Here is an 8,993-nt window from a genome sequence, read left to right as displayed (position 1 = left end):
GCAAATAGGTTAATGACTGGAATGTGAAATTTTTCATTCTCCTTATAAAAGTGTCTACCACACAGACTAGTTAACCTGAAGTGGTAATATGCCAAGTAGGGCTTGTAATGTGCTGATGTACTCTGCGCTCCATTCTTTAAAGTTGTCTTTTTTCAGAGCTATCAAACTGACATGTGACATTTACTTCTTAAAAATACGAGTTGTTTTCTGCCAGTGCTAATTGCTTTTTCTGTATAGTGGGGCTTATTGCCTTGCAGCAACCCATGAGGACCAGAAGTTTCTGATATTTCTTGCTGTGTTCTTCCCGTTGTGGTTTTTCTTTTTTTACCCATAGTTTCCATATTCTGTTACAGTAGTAGCCAGTTTTTTACCATCCTACTGCATTTAAATACTAACTTAGACTCCACTGAATGCCAAACTTTGTTTTTAAAAAGAAAATATGAAAAATTAAAGCAACCTCATTATAAATAGAAGCTCTTAAAATCGTTGACCCTATTCAGAGAACAACATTGTTTGTTTGTTTGTTTGTTTCTGTTAAATGACTGTTGCTTTCAGATTGTAAAAATAGATCCCTGCTTTAACTAGTATAGGAAATCATGCTGTGTTTTAGCCTACATGCATAGGAGGTGACTTAGCTTTAAGCTAAACTAAATTTAAACCTAATAGTAAAATGCTCAGCTAACTTTAAACCAGCCAGTTCCAGTGCAAATAGCTGTAAATGCAGCCTCTTGGAGCTGGAATTATTATTCATCTTCTCCCATGGGTTTTTCAGTCTCTTGTGTGTACTAAGTTTATGCCACTAGCCTGTTCCTAAAAGGTAATACATAGTGAACACGTGAAACAAGTGGGGAGGAGTATCACAGGTTGACTGGAGAAAGCTGAGGTGGGGAAAGCAAATAGGATGTTTAGAACATATTGGCCAAGTATAGTATGGCAGTCAATCAGTGATGGCAGTCAGCTTGTTGTTTTCCTACTTGTTTACAAATTAGATTATAACTGTGCAAAGCAATATTAGTAGAATTTTAATAAAGATGAAGATTATTTTTTTTTAGTGAGCGTTTTTCTTGTTGGCAGGAGGGAGTGGAAAATGAAGTGCTTGTAGGAGGAACAGGCTTGAAAGTTACTGGCAGAGCGAAATGTAGTCAATTTTGTAGGAGCAGGAAGATGAAACTATGCGGAGTTTTCCAATGTGTAAAAACAAAATTAATTATGTTTAATACTTAAGGATTTAAAGCTTAACATAAGATGAGCCAGAAAGACAAACTTATTGGTAATATCCTGAATGGAAAGGAGTAAAACTGATCTTTGGTGTTTGGAGACAACGATTTTGCAGTTTTCAAGATACGAAGTGATCAGATCCCAACTTTGATTAAGATTGGTATAAGTGGAGAGGAAACATGAGAAATAAGTTCAGAAAATATGGAAAAGTGCACATGATGAGGTACATTAGTCAAGAGAGATGGCTATAACAGAGGCAAAACCAAGACTGTGACCTCTGGAGCTGTCTATTATAGTAAATGATGGAGTAAGCAAAAAGTTTCGGAAGCAAGATTTACAACTTGATTTGGAAAAGCTTAAGTTTTACTATTAAACTTGACTGGTCTTTATATTGCAGATAGGTTGTATTTAGTAACATAAGGAGAAAAATCTCAAGCTTATTTTAATTTTTTTTTATTATTTTTTATATAAATATTATTTTAATAAGCTGAAGACCTAGGACATTTTCTTATTGTGTTAATAATATCCTTCTTGGGTGGTTGAAGTCTTGTAATCTCATGGTCTCTCTTGGGACCAGATGCAAATAGGAAACCAGTGACCCATATGCAGATAGGAAATCAGTGATGCAGATCCCCTTCAGGCTATAGTAACAAGTGCGAATTAGTCCATCATGTAGGCAAAGTCTTCTCAACATAACGATTTAGTACAAATGAGAGGCTCCAAACTTAAAAGAAACTGATGTACGGTTTTGACTAGTGTCTTTGAGTTGTGTAGTTGTGGGATCACTTGTGCTGTTTCTACTTCATACAAGGGTGCAATTTTGCACCATAACAGCAGTTCCCACGCCTGCTCTCCCTTACTGTAGGAACAGAGGCTCGAATGACCTTGATGACAGAATGGAAAATACTCCCTATGTAACAGTGTAGGTAAACACAGATGTTTAATGAGTTCAGTCAAGGCAGACTGTGTATAACTCTCCTTTGCAATGCAATGTTCAATTGACAGATTCAATACAATAGATTCAATAACATTTTGATTAATATCCCTTTCCATTTAGAGAAGAGGGATTGGGTTATCAATTTGTATGACCTAGCCTTTCCTTCTGACAGAGTCAACATCAGAATAGAGACCTTGATAAATATAGCTGTTTGGTTAAGGCACTCCATGCAAAATCTGGGAGATGTGTTCTTGAAGTGTATTACAAAATCTTGAATGAGAATCAAGGTTTCCTTTGTTGTGTCATTACACATTGCTGATCTGTTGTGCATCAGCATTCAGTAAATTATGATTGTGCTGTTTATGCATTTTATTTTTAATTTAAAGCCTGCTTCTGGCTTATTTGACAAGTAATTTAGAATATGCAGTTCTCATTTCCTTTGGTCCTTCAGTGTATTTTCCCCTTTTCTCTTGGCTATGTGAGTAGGGTGGCAACCAGGTAGCAATTGCTTTCCTTTGTTTGGAGGAGGAAACAACACAGAAGAAAATGACTCAATTATGCAAAGAAAAGGTCTGCAATAGCATTTTATTTTGTTTAGTAGTGTTTGTGAGTTTACTCCTAGCTCATGTGCTTGAACATAGTTAAATGGAAAGTAAATCATGTCAAGGTTAATCTCTGGATTATTACTCACTGAAGGGAAATAAAGATTTTTAAAGTTAAGGCAGTGCCTACTTATATGCTTATATGGCAAAGATGGCAAACACTTGCTTATTGAAAACCTCTGTGGATTATGCAAATGTTGGTTATTCACATAAACTGATCAAAAGCGAAAGCATTGGCATTAGGTAGGTGAAACACTTCTTCCTTTTCAAATGAATATCAATCAAATTTGTTCCTTTCAAAACAACCATGGGGGTGCCAATGTGGGGAAAGGGAGAAATGCAACAGCTTGTGTTGGAGAGGCAGAATGTGACTAAAATAAGAATTTAAAGCTAGTAATTTATGCCCATCATTGACCTGCATTGTCATGATTGAAAGAAGATAAAATATTTCTATTTTGATAGGAAAAAGTTATAATCAAAGCCCTGTGTTTTTGGCTTGGAAACATGCTGGTTATACTTCAGAATGATCAAGATATTCATGTGGCGATAGAATAGTTTTAGCTCTCTCTCTCCATCTCCTGTTCCACTGAACTGGAAGGAATGCGAATAGAAAGCAATTTTAAAGCTTAAATTTAGAAGATATGTCAGTCCTGAGTTGGGGTAATAACTGCAGCTGTCTTGAAACAGAAGCCTAATTTTAATTTTTTTTCTTAAACAAACCCCAAAAAACCCATAGCAACTACATCCAGCTCTCTTCCTCTAGACCTGCAGCTTTAATTAGGAGGTTACAAAGTTTGTGAGTGCTACCTTTTGTATTCATACATTTTTAGCAAGTAGTGGTTGCAGTCCTCCATGTAAAGTCACCATAGACTTTACATCATAAGACCTGTACAACAAATCCTTAGTTTACACTCTGCCTGGGATGTTCCTGGTGTAGCTGTCTGGCGTGCAATCTTACAAATACTAGTTAACAAATCAAAAATAGTTCCTTTAAGGTAACTTGAAAAACTCATGCCATTTGAACAGAATGGCATCCAGCACACTATAAACTTTGCTAACTTGCAATGACATACCTTAGTTTTCATGTCATTCCAACCCAAATCATGTTTCAATAATATTGTCCCCTGCTATATTGGGAATTACATCCTCGGAAACCTAAGAAATTTTTAAATGTTCAAAATTCTAGGACTACAGCTCTTTTGTGCATAGCACTTCATTATAGATTACTAGATTGGTTTTGATACTAAATTAGTTTGAAAGCTTTATTTTGTTTTTCAGAATGACATAGGATTAATAGGAGAAGGGAGAAACTGTCAAGAATGAGACCATACTATGTCAAGACAGCACTAATTAGAAAGGTTATGGCATTTCCTAGATTTATGGAGAGGCTTTGTATTTAATCCATTAATCAAAAGATATCAAAGGCTCCTCTTTATTTTTTCAAAGGTGAGTGGTGGGTAAGAGTGTGTAAATATTTTGTATAGTTTTTTCTGAAATCAAATATCAAAATTTTTACTCACAGGATGAAGTTTAAAAGAATGAAGGGCTTCAGACATTGGCACCCTCATTGGACATGACTGGACATCTTCAGGACATTGAGGCTTCTTGGTTTAAGCTGGGCTTTTGTTTTACACTGGGCTTTACATTATCAAGGGCAGAGGGTCCAGCCTTTTGTGTACTTTTTTCCCTACCATGTAGAAAGGGATTTTCATGGCTAGGGAAAGCAGTTTTTGCCAGAAACTTTTCTCACCAAATCAAACTGGCAAGTGGCCAAAAATGTGCTGGTGGTTCTTTAGCTGTGAATTTTAATTTCCAGGCAGCTCATTCACATAGTCTTTGCTTCTCTCATCACTACTGTGAAAAGAGGATGTGAGCAGGTTCCTGTTGCAGAAGGTAACATCTACAGGGTCAGCCTCCAACCCCAGTCCTTCACTTAGGTTATGGGGAGGGGCTCTCTACTTTGCTGGCCTTCCTGCTCTACCTGGAGGTGAGGAGCAGTGTGGCCCACTGGGCACTAGCAGAAGCTTGTCTGGCTTGTCTGCAGCTTTTGGAATCTTCACTCATCTGTCTGTCTGATGGGCAGATGAAAGCCAGGCTACTCAGCATGCAGATGGTAGTGCAGTTTGCCCTACAGTTGAAAAATGATAAGGAGATTTTTACTTGGTTGGCTGGAAACTTCTTTACCCTCTCACGAATAAAAAGCCACCCTCTGCCTTTTTTTTTTTTTTTTAACTCATTGTCATTCATTCAACAGTGTGAAATCTGCTCATTTTGAAGTATCAAGTGTTTTTCCCTAGCAATAAGATTTTTCTTGTAAATGACAGATTGGATGTAGGAGCAGGGTGGGGCAGCATGAAAATATATATTTCTTAAAATACTGTTCAATAACTACCATCTTTACAGCCCTAGTATTAAAAGTCATGCTACTGACTGTTTATTTTAAAAGGTTCTCTGACATGATAACCAAATCTGACTTATAAAAATTGTTCTTAAATTGAAACACACAATATTAAGTTTTAAATATAGAAATAATTTATAGCCCACACATCTCAATTCTGTATCACCACGTAGGAATAATTTGTCTAAAATATTCTGTAATAAAAGGCATATGCTAACATGGGCTCTAAAATCTGTGGCACTGTACTTTAAAAGCCTGTTTGCATTTTGTCTGTTTCTTTAAAGGGCTTCCGTATTGTCTCAGACTCCCCTGGAAATGCAGTAAGGATTCGTATCACATCTCAGTTGCCATAGCAACAACAGTCTTTCCCATAATGAGCTGCATCATCTGAACTGATGTCACAGCATCATGCAGCAGGTCACACAAGGCACCTCCTAGTATTGCATCTTACAGATGTGCCGTAAACACCAAAAGAGGATGATTTGAACAGGACATGGTAAGTGCAAAATATTGTGCTGTTATTAATTGTACTGTTATTTTTTCCTGTTTTATAAGGTTTTCCTAATGTAAGTGTGTGGGGTTTGCCTTGTGAAAATCATTTTGGAGAAAGATGCTGCATGCCTGAATATTATTTTTCAGGCAGACTGGGAAAGACAAAGGCCTACAGAAAACACATTCAATCTGAATGTTTAGACTTGTCTTTGCATTTGTGATAATAGCCTGAACATTTGAAGAGAATATATTTAAATATACAGTCCAATTAAAGTTGCTACTGTCTGATTTGCTTAAATGGAAAGAATAGCTGTTTTCAATTCTAATGCCATAAACATAGCTTGTTCCTTTCCCTGTCTCTTCATTTGAGCATTCCCATTATGTTTACCTCCTCATTTAACCTATTTTATTTTAATAGCATGAATATCACCTATTTACTTTCACTGGCCTTCCATAGCATGATAGTACAGAAAATACTCTGCGAACTGGTACTGGACAAGCAACTGGAACAGTATTGATTTTAAACATGGTTCAGTACTGTCCTATTTCTACTTGTATTCTTAAAAAAGCAAAACATTGATATAATTATCAAACAATTACCAGATATTTTGAAAGTACAGTAGCTTTTAGCTCTTCTACTATTTTACTTTCTTTGAATCTGTTTTTTAAATAGTAATATGAATTTAGTGAATTTTAGGTCTATCTTTCACTGGAAGAAAACAAGCATTTTTTTTTCTGCTGCAACTGCAGTAAAAGGTGTAGCCAAAGATTCAGGCATTCTGAGAGGATTTGCTATGAATAAAATAATAGGAATAATTAAAAAGGCTTCCACCTTTATCTTGGGAAAAAACACCTATCTTTTATATTTAGAAAGCTGGTTAAAATAATGGCTACAATATTTAGAAATTCTTTACAATGTTCAATAGTTGTTTATTTTGTAATAAGGTCTTGCTTCTGGAGGCCAGGTTAATTTTGTTTAACTTCAAGTTAATCTTGCTAGATGGTATACAACAACATTAATTGTTTGATTTTGCATGTTTAAAAGATTTAGTCTTTCAGCTGCTAGCTATTAGAAGGGAAGAAAAGACCAGACATATGTCACTTTAATTGATCAATATGTCCACTAGGAATTAGGGAGTGGTCTCTGGCTCTGTTCTCCCTGTGTGCTTTATATTTCAAAAGTGCAGCAAAAAAAAAAACAACCACTAATTTTGTAGTGATGTCTATATTTATTGTCATGTTTAGTCCCTTATATTTGATAAAGGATGGAATAATAAATGTAATGAGATCCGACTGCTCCTCATAAGGGTGGATGTGATGGTCTTGCCTGGCACAAGCTGGAATAGGGCTCATATCTTAATTAGACAGTCCGTACTGTATGTGTTTTTTTTCAACATGGTCTGGATACATCTGTTGGGTTTTCCTACTGCAAAACACAAAGCAAATGACTGTAAATTAACATTGGAATGACGTTGTTTTATTTATTTGTGATGCGTTTTACAGTATGAAAATATTGGCCTCCTGCGCTTCCTATGCTCTCATCAAGCAAACTCTGAAGGTATGAGTTAGCAGGAGGATGGGGGGAGGGCAGGACAGCTGATGTCTGCCTGGCATCAGAATCAGAGATGTGAAGAGAGCTGATGAGCAATGCCTTTAACTTGCAACTTTAGGGACCATCAAAGTACAGTTAATAAGACATAGATATGAGACATGTTTGGTTGACATATTAATAATAATAATGTACTTTGTTGGACTTTGGAAGTGACTTGATTACAACTGGAATTTCTCAGAATAAAGTTAAAACTTAGGGAAACATACTAGGGGAAAAAAAACAACGTTTGATAGTATTAATGGAGAAATGACTTGGTATGAAGCTCCCATTGCAGATTTTTATTTTTTCCCCAGTAACAAGAATGCAAATCATGTTGTTTTTTAGACACTGTTTTAAAAGTTCCTGTTACTGTCTATTCCACACACTTCTCACAGCATTGTTTGCCCTGGGAAACACCTGCTAGAAACGGAGTTGTGATGACATGACTTGTTTCTTGGTAATCTTGGCTAATTCTGACTCCAGCTGAATGCCTTCATTGTAGAATGCTTCCTATTCATTTTTGTACAGGCCCAAATGTTGCACTGAGATCTGTTATATGAGGATATGGAAAAGTATGGAGTGATGAAGAGGATCTTACTACGAAAAGCAGTCCTAATTGCCTGAGTCAGAGCATGACCAAATGTAGAAACACTAGACATATAATATAATTTTGCTTGTTGTTGAGGCAGACTCACAACTGGGACAAGTGAGGCAGCATTAGACAGTGTGAAAACTGGGTTGCTTTCAGCTTTGTTCCACAGCTGGTCTTATTCACCATTACTGAAGGTAATCCATTTTGTAAATACATGTATTCTTCCCCGAAGTAGCTGAATTTGGACACTTAATCTGAAGGTTAGAGTTCTTCTGTATATGCAGAATCATACTGATGTGTAGTTAGAGACGAGTGTGTACTAGTGAACTGAAAGGAAGTTACTGTTCAATCTGTACTCTAAAGGGTTTTATTATATTATCAATTAAGTAGTTTTTACATAGCTTAGCACTGAATGCAGATAGAAACAGAAGCTTGGTTCTTCCCAAAGCAGTTTAGGAGCTGATGACGAAACCTGACTCCAGCAATGGAAGTTTGTGCAATTTTAATAAGTTGTGGATTTTTTGGCACCATATGAATTTAAAGCCTACCTAGAGGGGACCAGAGTGTGTCCTCAATGGAAGGAAGTTTTCTTTCTTCTCTAAAGAGGAGTTGAGGGAACCCTTTGCTCCAAACTTTATCTTTTGTGGATCATGTTGCAGTAGAACAGTGTTGGATGGGTGTCCTGTCCTTCCTACCTATGGCAGATCTGGAATGAATCTGTGTTCAGGAACTCATTCCTTGAAAGTCAGATCAAAGGAGTCCTCTTTATCAGAAGTGCTCAGACATTTCTGTAAATTTTGTAATGAGACATTATACTGATATTACTGGGATAAATTTAATGATACATGAATATAAACATGATTTCAAGGAATCGCCTTGGAACTAATTTATGTCTGAATACTAACACTTCTGTGGACTGGAGGAGGGAAAAGGTGGCTTTTGCTTTGCCTTTTTGATGAAAATAGACATTCAATAAAGCAGATTCTAGGCACAGAGAAAAAGAAAAATTTTATGTTATCCCTATCATGTCACCTAGACTGAGCCAAGTCTTTCCTGCCACAGGAAAAGAAGGAGCAAATGGAAAAGCTGAGCTGAATGGAGAGCTAGGAGGAGTCTAGACTGGTGAGGGAGCAGGACATACAGTGGATGGATATGGAAATGGA

The 8,993-nt window shown here is 36.5% G+C and overlaps 1 protein-coding gene across 12 annotated transcripts in view; it reads left to right on the top strand.

The window, feature by feature from the left end:
• The first annotated feature begins 5,553 nt into the window (after positions 1–5,553).
• The window catches only part of AKAP6 (A-kinase anchoring protein 6), a 272,060-nt gene continuing 268,620 nt past the window's right edge, over positions 5,554–8,993 (top strand). For 3 of the 12 annotated variants that reach the window (XM_017820444.1, XM_017820456.1, XM_017820455.1), the window contains exons 1-3: positions 5,555–5,651; positions 7,151–7,205; positions 7,928–8,024. The gene's annotated coding sequence lies outside the window, so the exon portion shown is untranslated. Of the gene's footprint in view, positions 5,652–7,150; positions 7,206–7,927; positions 8,025–8,993 lie in introns of all 12 variants that reach the window. The other 9 variants (XM_017820450.1, XM_017820445.1, XM_017820447.1 and 6 more) reach the window with 6 other exon arrangements.

This window comes from Lepidothrix coronata, unplaced genomic scaffold, assembly GCF_001604755.1.
Source record: "Lepidothrix coronata isolate B3197 unplaced genomic scaffold, Lepidothrix_coronata-1.0 Scaffold83, whole genome shotgun sequence".
Taxonomy (NCBI): Eukaryota; Metazoa; Chordata; class Aves; order Passeriformes; family Pipridae; genus Lepidothrix; species Lepidothrix coronata.
Note: the sequence above shows the minus strand (reverse complement) of the source record. Positions and strands in the feature narration are given on the sequence as shown.